The following is a 22,345-nucleotide window of genomic DNA, read 5'->3' on the forward strand; positions in this document are numbered from 1 at the left end:
ATCCTCCTCACAGCACTTGTATCGAACTTCCATTAATATAAGAGCACAGGAACAAAGACTATATGTGTCCCTTTGTATTGTAAGTTACCAGAAAGTTAGCAGCCTTCTTCTCATTGACACTTTGTTATCTCCTTAAAGAAAGTAACTGCCACGATCATTGATTAAAACAACAAAAACAAAAACAAAAAACCTTCTCTCTGTACTCTTCCAATACTGCTCACAAAATAGACGTATTGGGCTATTCCAATTTTTCATTTGCATTACGATTTTAAATAAAATGATAGAGGATTTCTGCATATACTTTAAATCATTATTTTCAGGCTCTATAAGGCCTTATAATAACAATAAAAATTTACTGGAAATACCTGCTGCTATTTTTGATCGACAATCTTTAATACTATTCTCCATGGCTGTTTGTGAAACTTGAAAACATAAAAATGAATATGATTACATAATTTATTCAGGAACACGTTGTAGATTGTTTGGCATTACAGCATGTTTTGTGAGTCTTCATAAACTTTTTCTAGATTCCAAAGGTCATTTGTAAAATTAATTCAAGATGGTAGCCCTTTTTCACAATCTTCTTTTGCTTCTTAAAAAAGAAGTCACCAAAACTCTGAGAAACAGGCCCCTGAATGTAACCTTACTCCCAGTGGTCACATGGAAGGAAACAGTGCAGTGCAGAAAAGGCAGTGTCTGCCTTGCCCAGTAACCAGTTTGTAATAGATTCAGTCCTCGAAAACACAAGCTGAATGCAGGAGGTTTGTCCAGAAAACAGAGTAGGATAATAAAGCATGGGAGCAGGTGAAAAAGTGTGAAGGAGCGATGGTAACCATTTCATCTGGAAAAGCAAAGGTAATTGGACTTTATTAATGTGATTGAAGCAATGAATCAGGAAACCACACTTCCTTTGCATAGACTCCAGTTGGGTGTGCACAGGGATGAGATTGAGCCGCCTCCATGGGTGCTCCTATCACCTGAAGGCCGCTCCGCAGTTAGTGAACTTCCAGTATAAATGGACAACTAAATCTTTTCAATGAATCCGCCAATCTGAACATTTTGCTTGTGTGGAGAAACTCAAAATAAATAAGGGTTTGCTGTAAAAAATTTGGTTACTAAATCATGATAAGAACATGTTAATGCTATCAGAGCAATTTCCCTATAATTTCTTTATGACCCCAAAACTCTTATCAATTACTTCTCTTACCAATATTAAGCATAGATTGAATTGTGATATAAAAAGATTCACATGAATAAAAATTAATATTTATCAAGTACTCTCTGTGCCAAAGAATTATTGTTTATATATACATACATGAAAATACTCTTTCACTAAGAATTTAGTGTTTTTAATAACTCCATAACGTAAAGTCTATTATTTTCCTAGTATATAGAAGAGACTGAGGCACATAAAAGTACCTTGCCTTATGCAGCATGGTAGATATTCTTTCCTATAAAACACTTTAAAATATATATCTTATAATTGTAATATAATGCAGAAAAATACCTTGCGAAAGATTTTTAGCCATCTTATAGAGAGTAAATGAGGTATTTAAAAACAAAGTGTTTCAAAGTTGCCATTGCATGAGCAGATCCTTATTAGGACAATTTGTTGAAAAGAACTGATTTCCATTAGATGAACGCATAACAATTGTTACAGATATATCTTCTCATCATGCCCTGTTGACAGATCATGGGTCTATTATTATAATTTTGCTTCCGTTTGGCCCATTTTTTCTTAACCGCAGCTGCCTCGTGGAGGGCATGCATTTGAGTAGCTTAGTTTTAGGCCCAGATCAGAAAGCTTTTTAATGTTTAAATAATTTTTCCTATTCCATTTTGGTTTTCTCTTCTAATTCAGTTCTCCAATAAACAATCAAACAAACAGACAACGTCAGAACAGGGAAGTCAAATGGAAGAAAAGGATATTTTGGATCTCAGTGTCAAGGAGCGTGTAAATATGGACAGCAGCCTCAGTCCCCAGCACTGCCTGTGTTGATGGGGTTGCAGGCAACAGTGATGAAATCAGTGGGAAAGGAATGGCAAAAGAAACACATACAGGCTTCTGGGCAAGGAAAGCTCACAGGCTTCTGGGAATAGCCTTGTTTCTGAGGGCTGTGAGTTAGATTTTTACATTTTCTGATGAATATTACTTTTCTAAGAGAGTGCTGTTGTGTATGGTGTAGAAGACACCACTTAAACTTAGGAATCAGCTGTTCTAGACATAAAAATATCTCAGAAGTTGGACTAATTTTTAACTTGCTCTAGAAGTCAGTGAGTACAAAATGGGAAAAGGAAAAAAAGGAGGGAGGAAGGGAGGAAGAGAGGGAGGGAGGGAGAGAGGGAGAGAGGGAGGGAGGGGGAGATAGAGGGGAGGAGAGGGGGGGAGGTAGGGAGGGAAGGAGGCAGAGAATAGGTCCGTTCTTTTCAGTACTGTCATTTCTCACTGTAATGAGCACAAAAGTAATTGGAAAACTGAGCTATCAGTAAAAGGACACACTTCAGTGTGCATCAGAGAACTGTTTTACAGGACAAACTTTCATCTTTAAATGCGATTGTAGATAATTTGTGGTACCATCTGTCCATTTGGAATTGTTTTAGCCTTTTCTGCCGTTATAGAGTAAGTGCGGCTGTGTTTAACATTAACATTTGATATTTTACACATTTAATTTCTGTTCGGCTGTGTGGTCCCTGGGGAATGAACCCCTGGTGCTCCACGAGAGAGACAAAGTATTGATCAGTTAACATTTCAGCTACATTTATGTATGTCGCAAAATTAATGAAAATGCCAGACAAAAAATGTCAGAGTGCACGAAAAGGTAGAATTTAAATTTGCGACCTTAATGAAAAGTCTTAAGATGTGCATTATCAAAAATGTCCTCTAGCCTTTAAAGCACAGTTTCACGCAGAATAACTAACGGGAAACACATATTTTACTTAGAGGAACAATGAGCATGAATTATGACAAGATATCACCACTCATCTCATACATTTATGCTGCAAAACGTCACGTTTGAATGTAGAACCAACCATTGGCCATAAAATACATTTGCTTCTCTTCATATCTGAGGAGCTACTGACTTTGACATTTTTCTGACCAACCCCAGGCAGAATTTCAATTAAGATCTGGATCCTGACCCTAATTTTTCCTGCTGCTGCCGCTGCTGCTGCTGCTGCTGCTGCTGCTGCTGCTGCTGCTGCTGCTTCCTCTTCCTCTTCTTCTTCTTCCTCTTCTTCTTCTTCTTCTTCTTCTTCTTCTTCTTCTTCTTCTTCTTCTTCTTCTTCTTCTTCTTCTTCTTCTTCTTCTTCTTCTTCTTCTTCTTCTTCTTCTTCTTCTTCCTCTTCTTCTTCTTCCTCTTCTTCTTCCTCTTCTTCTTCCTCTTCTTCTTCTTCCTCTTCTTCTTCTTCCTCTTCCTCTTCCTCTTCCTCTTCCTCTTCCTCTTCTTCTTCTTCTTCTTCTTCTTCTTCTTCTTCTTCTTCTTCTTCTTCTTCTTCTTCTTCTTCTTCTTCTCTCCTCCTCCTCCCCCCCCCCCCCCCCCTCTCTCTCTCTCTCTCTTTCTCTCTCTCTCTCTGTATGTGTGTAAATAGAACTCTATACTAATCCATTGAAAATCCATTGAAGACACTGGATTCAACCTTTTCTGGCATCTTTAAATGCCTGCTCCCCTTTGCTTCTGGTCAATTTGTGTTCCATCGTCAGTAATTCCCTGGTTTATAAAGAAGCATTGTGGGGCCACAGGTTTCCTCAGGATCCTCAGCATTGTGGAGGTAGAGGGAACAAGCAGGAACAATACATGTGCAGAAATGAAGAAACCACAAGACAAGAGGAGGACCTGACCTTGTCCTCTGTGTTGTGAAAGACAAGAGGCTGTCAGTAAGCTTCACTACCTGCTTCAACTTATATTTTTTTCTAACAATTATTACAAGTTATAAAAGCTTTAGAAGTGGCCTTCATAGTTAAGGACTGAAAAGGACACATTAATCAGAGGGAAATATGAATGTGAAAACACAGGCATTGGCACATCACAGGCATCGGTCCAAGTCTCAGCACACATAGAAGATGATGCAGGATCGTTCACTGGATCTACTGAAAAGCACTTCACACTTACAGCTGAAATTTCCACTTAGGGGTATAACAAACATCAGTAATAACACATCAATAGAATTATGGTGATTTTCAATTTATTTTCATAGAAGCACGTGTGTTACTACAATTATTTTTTTAGAGCTAGAAGGAAAGTAGAAATGTTTCAGGCACACATTTTATTACTTTCCCCTCAACAGCCAAAAAGAAGAAGCCCTGAAAAGCAAAAGAAGAAGCATCACTGAACATGATACCTTGTGGGTGCTGCTGCTGCTGCTGCTGCTGGTGTGTGTGTGTGTGTGTGTGTGTGTGTGTGTGTGTGTGCATTTGCTCAAGAATACTGTGAATGCTGTCTGTGCGTATGTGTGTGTATGCACGTGCGTACATGCTCATGAACAATGTGAATGCCACTGCTGTGTGTGTGTGTGTGTGCGCGTGCGCGCATGTGTGTGTGTGTGCGTGTGTACACGCGCGCACTCGTGCTCATGAACACTGTGAGTGCTGTCTGTCTCTGTGTGTGAGCCCTCAGGAAGACTGCAGGTGCTGCTGTCTGTGTGCTCATAAAATTTTTGTAAATTATATATCTAATTTTTTAAGCGGTTTCACCCACCATTCATAGCATATGTTCCTCCTGCAGTAAATTTATACAATTTAGAAAACAATACCTATAATTTATATAAATTTTAAGTTATGTTAAACTTTTTTTCACTAATGTGTGAAGAAAAACACTTGCCTAGAATTTCATTGATATAGGGAATTATATACCGCTAAAGCTGCTTAAATTTCCTTTTACAGAGTCAAGAATGTTGACAGTAAGAAATTTCTAACAGGCTGAAAGCAAAATTCATATGAAAAATTGATATTCAAAATATACATCCCCACCTTCCCCCTAACCTTATCTCAACTCCTAGCAAAAATTCTCCAATTATCGCCCTGATCATACAAAAGTTACAAGTCACATTTTCCTTCACAAACACTGTGTATAAATTTTTACAGTTGCAAGAACATCCTAGAAAAAGCAATCATTTAGAGTATGTAGAGTTTCAGGATTGATCACCATATCTAAACGAAGCCTAAGTCTTAAGAAGCTAGGAAACCAGTAATAAGAGGAAGAGGGCTCATCCTCTGACACTGTCTGGGAAGCAGACCCATCCGCATGTGGTCTCTGACTCTTGGTTTTGTAGTGTTATATGTTATATACAGCCCAGCACTGGATCAGATCCACGCTTCCTTCTTTGTAAATGGGTCTGGTGCCCTTTCATCACTTAAACCTTGCTTTGTTGTGTTCTGGAAAGTATATTCCTCCTAAATTTAGTTTTATATTTATAATAGCAGGAACTGAATTGTAAAGGCAGATTATCCTCAGGCTTTCAGTGATGTGAGCTCTGCCTCCTTTATCCTACAATGTGAACGTCTGCTGTCACCCCAGAAAGCTTTACTTTATGGGTAGGAATAGTAAAATCATGTCACTTTTGCCAAAGTATACGCTGCTATTCTGCAGTGTAAGTAAGCATTAACTACAGATTACCAGCAGAACCAGGAGACAATAGTTAGTGCAAGAGTTCTTCTTCCCAGAGCTTTAGGGTTGGGGTGGTGGGGCACATTTTGTTTCCTGTTTGGGTGTTGTCCCGTTTCACCTTGCATTAATTATGAGATCCTTTAAAACTACTTAGTTTACCACTGAGCTGACTACCAATCATAAAATATTTTACATAATTAATAAGAAATTTCTGTCTCCGGATTCCTAAATCAACATTTTTTCCTTTAAGGATTTCTGCATACCTTCAGAATAAATTAAATTGAGGGACACAGTTGTTGAGGAAAGCAGCAGTCCATTTGCATTGCAATCCATTATTATTTAAAGTATTTTTCAAAGAAAAATATTTAAAACGATGTGCTAATTATATGAGTTACTCCACTTGATGAAACAACAGTGATACCTCTTCCACACGGTGGTAAATTACAGCAGAGGAAGACTCTAATTCACGTTAGTCTGTAAGTTAACTCTCCCTGTGGCTCCACACCCTTTTGCATCCAGCAAACATTAGCACTTTGAAGTCCAATGCCTTCTCCTTCTCTTCTCTGACTCCGTGTGAAAGCATGACTAACAATTTTGAGCACATCGCTTACTAAATAAGAACCAAGCATGAAACATGGCGGATGAGTTGTGCCTATTTTGTCATCCCTGCTTTTGCCATCATTTGGCCACCTTTGACCATGAGAGCTGGCAACCTTTGCCATAGCAGAGCTGTGACTTGAGACTGCATTGCAGCACCACAGCTACTGCTGCTGCTGCTGCTGCTGCTGCTGCTGCTGCTGCTGCTGCTGCTGCTGCTGCGGCAGACGCCTCCACTCTAAATGGGTAACATTTAGAGATCACTAGGAGAGGAAAGGTGTTCACACCAGTCATCAGCATCTCTAAGGGAAAAGCAGAGAAAATCAGAGATGAATGAAGAGGGTAACACAGGAAGCAGATCAAATCTTAAATTGGTATTTGGATAAAAATGAGTCTGCCCTTATTTCAAGGGAAGGAATAAAAGATGGCAAAACTTGTCTTTTATCTCATCTTGGGTCTTTTACCTTTTTAATACCATCTTAAATCAATTAAGCAAGAGAAATTAAAGGTAAAGTACAATTTGTCATAGTACTGACCTTTAGAAATAATTTTAACTTCTAAGATTGTTCTAACCCTACCAAGAACAGACGAGTGCCCTCATAGGGGTAGTGTCCCTGTGAGATATTGCCAACAGGGCTTCGAGCACTTAAGTTCTGTGGAACCCAGGGTCAATACTGTCTTCCTTGTTTTCCTTAACTGTGGCTGCTTTTTGGTGTTGGCAATGAAGCTTTGCTTGCATTTCTATAGTTTACAAACAATGCAAACCAACCTGGAGAAGGCATTTAGATCACCTACATGAAATTATTGACTATAATAGAGTTCATTTCACAGAAAATTTTGTTTCATTTTTAAAAATGTGCCCTTGCCCTTATACCAACTCACACAGGATTTTCTTCCACATCTCTCACATCAACAGGGAGAAGTCTGTGAACATTATTCTATACCAAGTAGCATGGCCTTGCTCATGATAAAACCCATGACAGTTTCATCATTGTATTAACCACTAATAGCCAATCTTGTGTGTAGCATGAACACATGTGTGAATAGAACCTGGGGTCAATACTAATTGTGTTTCTTAGTTACTCACCCATTATGTTTTGAGATAAGAGCTTCCATTGAACCTGGAGCTCACCTCTTAGCTAAATTGGTGGGTTGGAGAGCTCCAAAGATCCACCTTTTCCAATCACCATTGTAGTTATAATCTCAGGTCTTCAAGCATCTACAGCACTTATACTGACTAAGCCCTCTGTGTTCTTAAGGAGTTTTAAAAGCAGATTTCATTAAGTTATCCCATGGAATAATGAGGAGGAAAGGTGAAGGAAAAGAAAAATCATTTTTAAACTACATATTTGATTTTTTATTTCATGTCGCTAAATACAAATCATACTATATTTTTCGTAGTTAGTCTACTATATAGCCCTTTCAAGGAAATTTCAGTGGGTCTTAAGTGTTTGAAGCAGGAGTATTTCATGCAGTTGTGCTATAAAATGCTGGCAAATTTAACAATTTCTCAGAGTCAGTAGAAGAAAGCTTTTTTGAATATAGGCTACTAGGGGAAAAGGTAATCCACTAATTATCCCAAATTACTGCAGCAAATGTTTATCAGAGAATGATTTATTTTGAAGTTATAGTAGTAGAGTAATAGCTGATTCTCAGGGGAAACTGTTCAATTTATGTGGCCACATTTGCATTTTCTAGTGGGCTGAAATATGGAGAGTGTTGAGTCAATGCATGCCCTGCTTGCATCTTTTATAGAGAGCTCAGTCCTTCCACTACAGAGGTCTGCAGTGTACCTCTGTCAACAGGCTTTCATTTAAAGTTTTTACTACTTCCTCAGTCTTTCAAATACACAGATCATAAGCATCCTAGATCTTAGCTGTTGTTAACTTAAATGCCTTTAATGTAGGTATCCTATTCCAAACAGAAAAGTGTGTACTGTGAGAAAGGTCCTGGAACCTTGAAACATGCTTCTGCATTGTGGCAATGCCATAAGTTCACTGATCCCTTTGAAGAATGGAGGCATCACATGGAGAAAGTAGAGACTTTGTCTCTGTGCAGAAGGTACCAGGAACACATCCACTGTAATCCCATGCTCAGAATAGTACGCTTTATCATGACAAGGGCAAGGGGCTTTCAAAATTAAAGAGTACATGGACTCTCAACAGTGCAGTGAAGTCACTGAATGCTCCATATGTCAGAAGACTTGGAGGTGACTCAACAGTGCAGAAGCTGACCATGCAAAGAGGCAGATCAGCAACACCAAAGCTCCTCACTGCTAGTAATGATGGTTTCAAAGATAGCAGCAATAAGAGATAAAAAGTGAAGTTTCCAAGTGAAATTGTATTCGATTAGGGACAAACAGGTGTTTGGCATCATCTTCTAGAAGTCTGGTGGTATAAAATTTGATCCCAGACTTTGGCGTTTGCTGTAAGGAATGTGTTGGCTGGGAGGAAATTCTGTACTTGATGTAGTAAATGAGCACTCAGTGTAAGTTATGTGTGAGCTCCACGCTGTGGAGAACTTTTAATTAATTGAGCTTGCATGTCACCAGAACTCTACGGAGGGGTGGAAATACAATAACATGTAACCCTGAGAGCTTACTTTGTGTTTCAGGTACAGTGGAAACAAGAACTATTATTATTTTGTCTCTAAGTATTAGAAAAGACAGACAGACAGGCAGGAAGGCCGGCAAGAGAAGAGAAGGGAAGGGAAGGGAAGGGAAGGGAAGGGAAGGGAAGGGAAGGGAAGGGAAGGGAAGGGAAGGGAAGGGAAGGGAAGAAGTATCCTAAACTTTATTTCCATTGTTTCATGTATGAATCATCTTTGAGTTGACTACATAGCTCAAGGTTCCCATGCTGACAAGCCTTGACACATGGTGGTTAAATGAAACCTCCCACGGCCGAGCTTTCTATTACACTTAGTGAATACTAGGGAAGAGCTGTTTGTGTTTTAATCCCTCGAATAATCAAATGCTCTGGAGACCAATGCAGTGTTTGCCCAGCATGTGCAAGGTCCTGGTTCCGAGTTAACAATGAAAGTGGGCACTTATCTCACTGTCTTCCTGAATTTCCTTCAAATTATGTCCAACATTTTCCACATAACATTAAACAGTATAATATAATATTATATTTCCTTATGAATTAGTGGCAGAACTGAAACAAAATTCTGGGTCCATTTTTAAGATCTGTGGTATAGAGTATGTGAAGCAGTGTTTGTTATAAACTTGGCATGCCAAGTTATTGGAGTTACTGAAGTGAATACAGCTAAATTAAAGCTTTGAAGTTCTTAATAGAGGGACCCATGGGTAAATTAGACTTGAATACCATTCATGGACACAACACAGGATTTTGTTTCTGGGGCCTATAGTATTACAAAATTTGTATCAGTATGGAACTTAATTAATAAAGTTATATGGGAAAGTTTTCTACACTGGCCCTAAGGAAGGAAAAGCATCCCACCATACTTGTCCATGGCTTGGCTTGTCCTACAAAAACAGTATCAGTGACATATTTAAGAATACCTGACTTTTATTTTATTTATAATTGACAAGGCAGCACAACCTAAGTTTAAGAAATGAGGAAATAAAATATATTGTAATCTGAGAAATATCATTTATTGGTGTTTTAATCCATTACCAAACATGGCAACAAGCAATAAATCTGTTCTGTTCAAGGTGCTCTTCAGTTGCTATTAACAGGGCTGCTCATTTTTAGGCACACACAATAAAGCCATGTGGGAGGGCTGGCTCAGGTGACTTTAGTGACAAACTTGAAGTTAGAGCTGTGACAGCATAAGAGAAAGAAATGGGATCAGATGGATTGATGAAGACTCAGTATGACCAGCACCACAGGGGAATGGAGACCTTGCCTCTGTCTTAACTGTCAAAAGGGGAGCACACCACTATTTCCTCTTCTGTCTCTGACTCCTCTTTTCTTAGAGGGCAGAGATGTGAACTGAGTGCACGCAGTTCAGAAGAACTGGATACAAGGATACGTTCTGTGTCTCTGTCTCTGTCTCTGTCTCTGTCTCTGTCTCTGTCTCTGTCTCTGTCTCTGTCTCTGTCTCCGCTCCTTCCATCCCTTCTCTCTCTGTTTCAATCTCTCTCTTTCCCTCTTCCTTCCTCCTCCACCTCCTTTCTTTTCTCCTCCCTCTCTCTTACACTTTCTCTCTTTCTTTCTTTCCTTCCTTCCTTCTTTCTTCCTTCCTTCCTTCCTTCCTTCCTTTCTTTCTTTCTTTCTTCCTTCCTTCCTTCCTTTCTTTCTTTCTTTCTTTCTTTCTTTTTTACAGACTTTATTATCTCCTGTATTTACTAAAGTATGGGAGTGGTACCCTGGGAAAGAAAAGAGAAAACAGTTTCTTCTGGGGAAGCAGAATGTCCATACCTGAGTGTTACATCAGGTCATTAACCTCCTTCTAATCTGTTGCCTCGTTTAGTTTTGTACACAGCTTTCTTAAGCCACAATCAGTTCATGTATTCAGGCAAGCACATGTCCAGCCTTGGTAAAGTGGGAAGGGGGCCAATTTCTAGTGCTGCTTATCTGCAAAAACATTTTCAAATCTATCAGGAAACAGTCGGTTTATAATTAAATTTGCTAAGAGATATTTTATAATGTTTTTATATTACAAACTCTCTTAATCTTAATTATAATAACCCAAAATTGTGGATGATGGTCTTACACGTAAGCAGAATGTTTTGGGTTTTGCTTTCATTATAAGAGCTCGGGTGTTCCCTTTAACATGATTGAAGAATTTTAAAGTAGGCATTTTTAATATTTGCTACCTTCTTAATTATTACTTGTTTAGTGCAGCACCATTAGTATGGGGATTATGAGTTAATAAAAATGTCATAGTATTAGCGTATAAAACACCATATAATTTTCCCCAGGTAATGATTAATGGCGTAAGGCTATATTAACAATACTCTTAGTGTATTCCCCTAAATATATTTAACTCTCATGTTTAGAAAGTAATTTATATTGAAATTCAATAAGGAAATATTTCAAGACTTTAGTTAAACAGTTTAATCCAATGATCTTTGGTACACAGATATTTTATTTCCAGTAGTTTATATCATGTTGATAAGCCAAATATTATACCTAAAAATTGATGTTAAAAATTTTAAAGTTTCCATACTTGCCAGCATGACCTTATTGAGATTCATATTCATCACCCTGATCACTAACACAGTTGAAAAATAAAATTAATAAGCCATCAAGTTTTTATTACCTAATAGTTTTAGTTCACGTAGATAAAATGGGTTTCTTTTGAAATGATGTCTCTTTGGCTTTGTTCTGTGGCGACAGCAGGTTATTAGTATGTATCTTTCTACCATCAGAATGAATGCGAGATATCTGTATAAATTATTGATTCACTTGAGCCTACCTCAGTAATTCTGAGCTGAAAACCCTGTCAGCTTATCTGATAAAATGCTATAACTAGCAGACTGAAGTTACCTACCACAGCAACAATCGTCAGTCGAGAGGTCAAGTGCCCTTTTACCTTTAGACCTGAACACCTGCAAATTGAGCTGTATTCCATTCACAATTTTAAGAACAGGTCCATTGTCACAGGAAGTAGAGTTTGTTTCTAGGAGAAAATTATGCCAGTTCTGGTTCTGAATGAAAGACAAGGCTTTTATTACTCAGGGGATATTAAGGCTGACTGCTTTTTTGAGAAAACAAATTTGCTGTAACTTTATCTGTAATTTAGTCCTGAATGGGTGCAAATAGACAACCATGGGGCAGAAAGAAGAAAATAGGGATTTGTTAAAGCTATACTGGGACTGTGTAACCATTATATTTCCGAAGGCAGTCTTATCAGAATATTTTGGTTACAGCTTTAGCACCAAGTACCTGTTTTGAATTTTAGCCTCTACTAACATTGGGAAGTAAAATTTTAGATGATAAAATGCCAATGCTTTTTTAAATTACTGTATAGAATTTAGAGACTGGCCCTGTCCAAAAACTATAGAAATAGGAGCACTTCTCATGAGTGTGAACCCTGGATACAGCCCTACTTGGAGTGTATTGGCTGTTTCCCTTACACAAGACAACAAATTCATAACCTTTAACTCGTCTCGAGAGTCTGCTTTAGCTTTACCAGGGCTAAGAGTAAAATGAGTGTTATAAATATGAGACGAGAAGGCATGCCTCAGCTGCAGTGCCTCCAGGTCACACAGTATGGAACCAGGGTTATATATTATTGGGTGACACTCATTCCTCAAGCTGAACACTTGAGGTTCCTGACAATCCTTAATCTGCAAGCTCAATAACTGTCATGGAAACACCCAATTTCACAGTTTTGCAGTTGACAATGGTCATCAGTCGGAACTAGGTTTTCAAACATTTTTAGTATATACATATTCTTATTTATATGTTGTCAATTAGCTTATTTTCTGTTGAAAACTTAATTAGTTGTTTCTATAAGTGAATTGTTATCTCGATTTTTCCATTCTTCAATCTTATTTTCAGTTCTTTTCCATGTCTTCAAAGGAATATACCAAAGTCCATTCATAAGGCTTACCTCTAGCAAAGTTTGACTCCATCTCCCAAAACAAATTTGGAAAATTATTCAGTTCCTTACTTCCTTGCCCTTAATATGTTTTGGCTTATATAAGTAGATGTAAGTAGCCCTTTGACTCACTCTCCTTTCTGTTTGTTACATTATGTCTGTGTATGGTGGGAAAAAGTGGCATCGTTTGAGAGGACACATGGGATGCATCCCTAGCGCGTGCCGGCCTCTCTGCCATTAAGCATTCTCCTGTTCGTCCAGCTCCCACTGGATCACCTGACATGCCCATCGCATCAGCCCATTGTGTGCATTGTGGTCCCAGCTACCTCGACTTGTATCTGCCACATGTCACTAAAGCTTACTTGTGTTCAATACCCTTGAACTTTTCCATTGTAACCAACTCTCAAGGTTTCAGCAAGATAATCTGCTGATCAAATCTGTTGTCTAAGGATAGGGATATGATCATCCTTAAATACGTAACACATATTTGTCAATGACTTTGTAGATATGTGCTTCCGATTTTCTTAGACATCTGAGTCATCTTATACAAAGGTGTAAAGAAATCTATAATGAGATACTAGAGAGCAGATAAAGTAATGGATTAGCTCTCAGACAACACCAGGTAAGAACTTTCTAGTCCTAATACTCTCAGGGTACTCATCTTGGTGAAAACTGCACCTCTTTTTTCATTTATAAAATGATTTATATGAAATAACATTTCACATGATAAAATGTGAATAACATCTAGAAAACATTTCATTTAGAAAATGATTAGTGTGGTTAACATGAAATAACAGGGAAATGAATTGATTACAAAGATAAAAGGCCCCATTGTGCTATTGTCTGTGTGAGGTGAACTAAGCAGACAGAGTCACCTTACCACGTGAAGTAATCCGTGGAAATGGCCAGCAGTGAACCTTCTCTGCATAAGGAGGCCCTGAGGGGGCAAACTTTAGCCATCAGAAAAAGACCCAAAGGAGGAGGGAAGCATCTGAGCCATAGTAGCATTCCTGTTGTGCTTCTTTTCCCTCTGAAATGCAATAGAACAAGTTCTCAGTGCACAGACCTTGTGGACCAAGTTTCTGAAATTTAGACTTGTATGCTGGCTTTGATGTAAAAAATATCAGTTATCTCAAGGATGACTGATTGCATATGGTTTTTCCCTCCCAAGTCTCCATGTTCACCTTTATAACAATTTTTTTCAAACAGTAATGTGGTTTAAAAATCATTTTAAGTTCCCTAATATAAATGATAGAAATCAAATATTAGATTCACAAACAACAGCCTTTATTGGCTTGTGACAAGTGATCCATCATTTTATATTAGTGAAGCTTTCTGAACCAGATTGATTTTCATAATTGATAATTTGTGAGTCATATATTTATTATCTGTTCTTTTATGGCTTTGAAAATAGTGAGTGATGCCAAAGATCACTGTGCCTTTGTAACAGAGTGGTTTTAGTGCAGTTTATTGGCTGGTCTCTTCTGACAGCATGTTGTTGGTACGCTTTGCGGAGACTCTAAGATAAATTTAAAAGTAGCCCTTGCTGCAGAGAGACATGATATATAAAAATTCATGCTGCTAACAGGAGTTTAGTTTTAGAAGTTATTCTTTGTAGCATGAAAAAATAAAATATAGAAAATAAAAAGAAAGTATCAAGTAGAACTCTGTAAGCTGAGAAAATGGCATTGTTACCTGCATGGACAATTTTTCCAGACACGGTATATGTTTGAATGACAGTTTACGGGGCTACCTTTCTGCCAACATTCCCAGAGTAACATTCATTGATTGATAATTTTAGTTGAGTTGGTAGCCTTGGGATAAAACCTACCAATTATAATACAGTTTACATTATTCAGGCTTACATCTTGTTGGTAAAGCCTCCGACAGTGAGACAGTGAGAAAGGAATGCCTTTGTCAGGGCTTTTACTTGTGTTATAGAGGTGTAAGTCTCCACGCACTCGTTTATATGAGCCAGGTAAGTGATAAGAGGACCTTAAACATCTAGCCTGCCTAAGAGAACAATATTAAAATTTTTTTCAACTTTTAATTACTAATCTTTTCACATATCCTGAAAGTTCTTAGAAATTCTACTCTCAGTTGTACTGACTGAACACAGTATGAATCCGTTGCAGAAGGAACAATCAGATTTAGAGATCTATTCAAGAAGAAAAGTATTTTTAGTTGCATTAAATATTCATTTCCTAGAAAACTTGTTATGAGTCTGCTTTTGAAAATTATGACTCTGTCCTCGGTTTTATAAAACTTCTCTTGAACAATGTAATTATAGAGACCCACCTCTAAGAAAAAGATTAGCTATTTAATTAAAATAAAATTGAGATCATTTAATCATTTTATAATTATATTATAGGTTATGATTATATATAATTAAATACTATATATGCAACATTTACTCTTTAGGAAGCCTGATACAGGGTGGGATGCTGCAAATTAGCACCATCATTGCTCATGACTATATAGACTGTCTCATCTATTCCTTCATATAACAACTTGAATTTATGCTTCAGTAGAAGGAAATGCTGAACACCACACATCTGCCTGCAAATCAAACAAACTAGAGCTCTGGTTTTCCTAGCAAATTAATCTTCTTGAACTTTTCTTATTTGTTTGAGCTCTTACCAAGTGAATTTTGCCTAAGATAAGATTATTATGTATAAATATTTCAAAGATATATTGTACTTAGCACTGTATCGCTTAAAACAAGATCCAGTGTCCACAATGTACTTTTTAATGCAACTTGCATATTTCTAAAGTGTGTTTAAAATTAAGGCTGTGTGGAACTTTCTTGGCAGACCAGCCAGCAGAATTTGAGCTTTATAAACAGAAGCGGTGAGGATCCACAGGCTTATCCGACTTATGCTGACATTGGTCTATGGCATCTCTAACACGATGCAGGAGGATTCACTCTACCTTTTGCATGTCTTATTGGCCCCGTTTGTAACATGTGGAGTAACATTGGGCTCTGCTTATTTATACATATGGGGTGACAGAATGTTGATACGTTTCAACCATAATATTCATAATTATTCTGTTTTAAAAATAGACTTGAAATCCTTTATCATTGAAGGGAAATACTTTTAAATACATGTCAAATAATCGGATGTGTCCATCTGTATTTCTGAACCATTCTCTGCATTCAAAATGTCACCTGTCCAAAACTTCCCGGGAACACACTGTTAATTCAGTATATTTCCCATGAAATACCAGAGTTTTTAATTTCAAAACAGATGACCACCTAAGCTTTATAATCAAAGCAGTTGGCAGTTTCCAAAAAGAAATCAGCTTAGAAATAAAAAATGAATTATTCTACTTATTACATATGATATATTGCACATATGTGAGTGCGTCTGTTTTAAAGTCTTTACAGAGGGGCTGGGGATTTAGCTCAGTGGTAGAGCACTTGCCTAGCAAGCGCAAGGCCCTGGGTTCGGTTCCCAGCTCCGGGGGAAAAAAAGTCTTTACAGAGCCAGGGAGTTTAGTATGAATGACCCCTTCTCTCACCTCTGCCACCTCATGAGGTTGCCTGAAACCATTAAACATTGTGATCACTGCACTGAGGGGAAGATTATTAGTATGGGTTCTCTATGGAGTTCATGTAAGTAATCAATACAGATTGGGAGGGTTAGAATACATTATTGAGGCAGAATATTTTCTCTATCAGAAAAGCAAATTACATTTGTCTAAAGATAAAACACCATAGGAAGCAGGAAATAAGGTAAAACCCTAAGACTCCATTCTAGCTTTGAATCAGAAAGTACCTTGCAAACCCCAATGGGTGTTATGAAATTTTTACATGCTTCTGAGCTTGCTTTCTGCGAGCAAATAATTTTCTTACTGTTCCATTAAATTGTTTACTTCCTCTGCCTCCACACAAATTGTCTTTTATGTCATTCTACAGCATGGCCTGTAGGGAGCAGTCTTGCACCACAAAAAGCTCTTCAGCGACTCATTTAGCACATCCAGAAAAACTTACTCTGTTACAGACCTGTTAAAGGCAGGCAGAGCTATTTCCATAAATCCCAGACTTCGATGATGGGCTGTAGTTTTGAAACTCTAACCTGCAGGTGGATTAGTATCCAATTGTTTGGCCTTAAAGTTCCAATTCTTGTGAGAAAGTGGTTTTATTTTGCATCATGACCCCATGTGGGCTGGAGACATTCTGGGAAATCAGAAAGCTTGGGCATGAAATGTGATGCTTGGGGTCTCACATCATCCCTCAGATTAAAATAAACTGACAGATCTTCCAAGTGATAGCAGAACCGTAGTTCTTAGCAGAAAAAGTTATGAAGAGCATTCCTGAAGTCTAGCACTTTCTCCCATACGATGAATCTGTGCTGTTGCCATCTTGCTGCTGTACACAGCTGAGACCTGTTCACCACTTCTATAACAAACAGTCAGAGATCAAAAGACGCACATTATCATGCTAGTCTTTTAGATAGCTAGTATAAAGTACAACTACATATATCACGTAAAGTGTATATGTATTTCTAAAGGTATATAATTACCTATGTGTAAGGATATGTGTCAGATATAGATGCAAGGAAGGTAATTTCCTTCTCTTTAAAGCAGTATTTGAGAATAATTGAGAGGTATATTGATTCAAGCACTGCAGAGCATGTGTTCTGTACCAAAAGTGTACCCTTATTCCTAATTTATGAGTTGAAAACAATATTTGATGTTTTTAGAATTGTGGCTTTTGGTTTATTTTAAAATAATAAGCTATTTTACAGAGAGGGCTGTTTGCTGAAACTGGAAATCCTTTTGCAGCTTCATTTCCTTCTCAGTGGCTTTGTCCACTGTGGTAACAATTCTGTTCTAAATTGGTGATACGACCTGGTCATGTAAAGCAGAGAAAAAGGCAGGCTCCATAGAACAGGGGACAAGTGAGTTGGGTTTTACAGTATAAGTAGGAGTTTGGTGGTTGATGAGGGCAAGAGGGAGCATTCCAGATGAAAAGGACTAATGTGCATGTCTATAAACAACACTAGAAAATATTTCCTTAGCTCTCGAACTTGTTGGCATCATTTCCAGATTATTTCTATTCTATATTATTGCTATTGAAATCTTCATTAAGGAAGTACTAATAACAGTTATATTTCATATCTTACTGAAAAATGAAATTGATTTTTGTACATAAAATTCATATCAAACTAGTATGCCTCGCACCCACGAAGATATATTTCCATGAATTTTTAAAAAATCAATTTGCAAAGCCATGAAGTCTATTCCTGTATACAAAGGGGACCTGTTGGTTTCATAGAGTGAAGCTTGGCTTCATTCCTCACTGAAAATATTTTTGAATAGGGGAACTGTTCTTAAGTAGAGAGAAAAAAATGACCTTTGCTTATAATCTGTGTGTTGAGATCTTCAGTTTCGGGTGTTAAGTACCAGAGCAGTCTGTGGTACTGATTTGCAGAAATGCTCCTATATTTCTAGGGGTTGTATGGCATTAACGATACATTATATGATAGAACTACAATCACTTTTAAAGCATGAAAACAATGTGGTCACCATAAACACCTCGTGATGACTGGGGCTGCATCTTAACCCTTCGTGCTCACGTCTGAAGGTCTGAAATCAAAGTCACAGAGTGCAGCTTTGGGAACAGGAATATTTCCCAACTGTGCTGGGGAGCCTCTGATCCCAGGAATCTATTACCTAAGTTGACTGAGGCAAACACTCACATCTTCAATGTTTAAATAGAGATGACATTTCTAGCATAGAGAACCCCAGGGCTATGGAAAAGGAGAAGCATCAAACAGAAGACAGACAACTTAACTGCACACTGAATGTAATATGTGCTTATTTTCCCAAGACTTTCTGGCTGGAACATTCAATGACCTACCCCCTCTTTCAAGTATAATTGATTTTTTCGTTGCTTATAAGTAGATTCAAGCACGGTTTTAAATATTTTTTAGTGTGATCTTTTCAACTTTGAAGGGTATTCCTACTTGCTACAAATATAGACAGATTGTCTTTATTTGTATAGAAACATACAGATCTTCCCTCCACTCTCTCACCAACCCCTCCTGAAACCAAGGCTAATACTAATACCACAGTAAATGAGTGGTTTCGAGAGTCTGGTCTTATCTGAGCTAAATGAAGCTAAAGTTGCAGATAACTTGAAGGGTAAGAAGCAGGTGCTTGAACAGGTGGGCCTGTGATCTTTTGTAACCTGGTTCTCATGGTACTGGAATGATTGCAAAAAGCAACAGAGCTTCCTCTGTTACAACCACATCTTGGGCATCAGCACACCAGGGATTGACCCTGTGGGGTGATGAACTTGACCTCCTGGGCATGATATTTCTTTCTCTCTAATTTGCCCCAGCTCAGTGTATGCACAAATACACATATTCTGTCTCTTCATGGTTGTCAATAACGTCTTTGCATATTTTTATCCCCAGAAACCTTTTTAGGTGTGTTTAAAAAATGACAAAAAGCAAAGAATTGATCTTTGTTTTCTATCAAGCTCCAGACATTCTATATCCAAAGGAATACCGAAGATACATCTTTGAACAAAAGAGATATATATTAGTACTTTATCCTTTATTTTTTAAATTTCCTTTAGAAATAAGAAGAAATTATTTAAAAAAATCTAGAGCTGACAGACATCCCATAGGAAAGTTAACTTTATCCTATAATACCTAAAAAAATAAGTGGAGTCGGCTTTTGAAAAATGGACAATTGCTTTGTTGATTATTAAGGTCACCAAAGGCCATTAAATTGGCCAGTACACAGAATTTTGTATTAGTTTATTGAGTGGTGCTCAGCAGCATTTCTGTGTCTCACTTGGGATCTTTCTCAAGCCAGGTTGACTCAATCCCTAAAGTACATTTGCCAGGTGAAGTGGATGCGCTGAGAATACAAAGATACTGAGCGTGTGAAGCCTAGAATCTTAAACCCTAGTGTCATTTGAGATCATGGGGAAAGTTCTTAAAACCTAGCAATCTGGGCTTCTCTGCTCCAATCTTGGTATTACTGAGAACAGACCAGAACTAAAGAGTCTGCATAGCCAGCCATTGTAGAAGAGGTGTGTTTATGCTTGTCTTGGGACCACAATTTGCAAACCAGAAATCTGCCATTTTCTCTACCACATTTGGTTAAAATTACCAAGGTGCTTTAGATGAAAACACTCAAAGAGACACGCAGAAACAGACAGACAGACAGACAGACACACACACACACACACACACACACACACACGGGTGGGGTGGGGGAGCACATTGGTTCAGGCCCCCAATAATTCCTTAATGGGTCTTGGATAGGACGTTGGCATGGAGAATAAAACCCAACTCCTTTCTTGTTATGTTAATGTGGATGGAGTCTAACAAGCCCAACTGGATTCCTTCCACCAAAAGAACCCACAACGAATTGTAATAGGAAGAACTAAATTAAAAAGTAAGAAGGATAAGGGGCTAGAACTTCAAAAGATGCAAAGACACCAGCAGTCAGTGTGGAGGAAGGGAGAAAGGTAAAACGCCTTATTTTTCTCATCAGTATGAAGTGAAGCCTGTGAGTGAAGGCAGTTCAGAAAGTGTTCCTACCACTGGCAGCTGGAGAGCTGCCAGAATTTTGCTGTAGCTGACATCCTGACACCCTTCAATCCATCTTCTTCCAGTGTCACCTGCATGCTTTCTTAGCTCCCTTAGACCTAGAAGGGAAAGCAGGCTCCTGATGCCTAGCTTTTAAGGTTCTCAGGCTAGGTAAGGGTAGCTGTAGACATTAATTAAATGAGTAAATATAAAACATCACATTCATTTTCAAAATTTTGTTGAAATTTTTAAACTTTTTCTTTTCTTCCCAAACCCTTCCTTAAGAATTGACGCAAGTCTGTCCAAAACCTCACTAATAGCAGTGTTGACAGAGAGCCATCACAACACAGTATGAAGGAGGGTATAGGAAGAGGATGATCACAGCGTTCACAGCCACTCTTGGTATTTACTGTATTTCTGTTTATAATAGACTGATCAGCTGCTCCAAGATAACATTTTGTGTTTAATATTAGGCTTTATTTTTTGCAAGAAATTGACTTCTGCCTCCACCTAATAACTCAGTTGGCTGGCTGCATTCAGATGCTGAAGTTGGATTGCAAATTCTCAAAAGCCACAATCTCTGCTCCCATTCTATCAAGTTCAAGTCAATCTCTGGTTTGTACCTACATGGATCTTCTAATCTTCCATATCGTACATTTTACTGTTGAATATTTTGTTGGAGTTCTTACTTTTTACAGGATCCAATGTAAAACCTACTTAAGGAAGTGCAACAAAATGCCCTCAAATCTTTTAAAAATATCTAAATCTTCAGTGACGATCAATGTTAGGACAAAGTGCAAAATCCATTATGAAACCCCAGCTTGTCACCTGGGCCTTACTTTCCTCTGTGGAGTCCTCCCTTCATTCACTGTATATCTTTCCTTCTAAGCTAGAACAAGCAAATGCCTACCTCCTACGGCCTCTGATGCTCTTCCTCGTGGCAGACATTATAAATGGATTACAGTATTGTGTTTGCATACACATATAGTTCTCAGCAAAGCGCCCAAGTGTCGACCACCTATCATTGAATGATTAATCTGCTCCCTTGTTTGTCCTAACTCTCTTCCTTCATGAGTTTGAATCTAAAAAGATACAGACCAGCTTTTCATAGTGATTTGATGTGGTAGACTGATTTTGTACACAGTAGGTGCTCAATGTCAACACATTTTATACATCGTATACTGTTGGTTAAAATAAACGTAAAATATAATTCATAGATTCTTTGCATATGGGATTGCTATTTGGTATTAAGATTGAAGTCAGGACTTTATGCATCCAAAATAAACACTGTAGCATTGAATTATATTCCTAGAAATTTTTTTAAAAAATATTTTCAGATAGTCTCTTACCAAGTTACCCAGTTTGGCCTCGAACTTATAATCCTGTTGTTTGAGCTTCCCATGCATCTGGGATTACAAGTCTGTGCACTAAGCCTCACTTATTTAGTAAACACATGTCTATAAGAGAAGTTTCTGCAATCCTTTTTATGCTGTTATAATTTACTAAACTCTTTTATGAGGGAAAATAATTCTAACTCAAGATTTTCACAAAGTCTCACTTAAAGGAGTTTTTTACTGATTTTTCTTTCTTATTTCTAAATCCAGTAATGAAAATAAATACTTATTAAAAACATTATTTAACAAGTTTGATCTTCTATTATGGAGTGTTATCAATTATTCTTATTCATAAAATGGCCTCCATAATGTCTGCTTTTTTCTAAACAGGCTTGTTCTATGTTCATTGTTTGCAAACTGCTCAAAAGGAATTATATGAAGTCCTTTCTTCATTAATGATCTTCCCTTAATGTTATTAATCAGAAAGATTAATCAGAAAGATAAACTGAGGCACGGACATGAAGTCATGGGTGCTGTTTTTAGGTAGCATAATCCACATGCTAGTATTGTGTGGAGAATATATTGTTTAGGAAGTAAAATAGGCCCTTCTTCAAAGCCCAGTTTATAGGCTTGTACGAGAGCATTCCTTTGATATAAAGGGAATATAATTGAGAGACTTTCTTTAGCAGGACCCCAGTGCCTTTTCACTATGCTCCCTAATGTCTTTGGCGGTGGGGCTTGGCACCTT

At 37.8% G+C, this 22,345-nt stretch overlaps 1 protein-coding gene across 20 annotated transcripts in view; it reads left to right on the forward strand.

Annotated features, from left to right (window-relative positions):
* Positions 1-22,345, forward strand: part of Mctp1 (multiple C2 and transmembrane domain containing 1) — a 729,346-nt gene that overhangs the window by 501,177 nt on the left and 205,824 nt on the right.

Source organism: Rattus norvegicus, chromosome 2, assembly GCF_021556685.1.
Source record: "Rattus norvegicus strain SHRSP/BbbUtx chromosome 2, alternate assembly SHRSP_T2T, whole genome shotgun sequence".
Taxonomy (NCBI): Eukaryota; Metazoa; Chordata; class Mammalia; order Rodentia; family Muridae; genus Rattus; species Rattus norvegicus.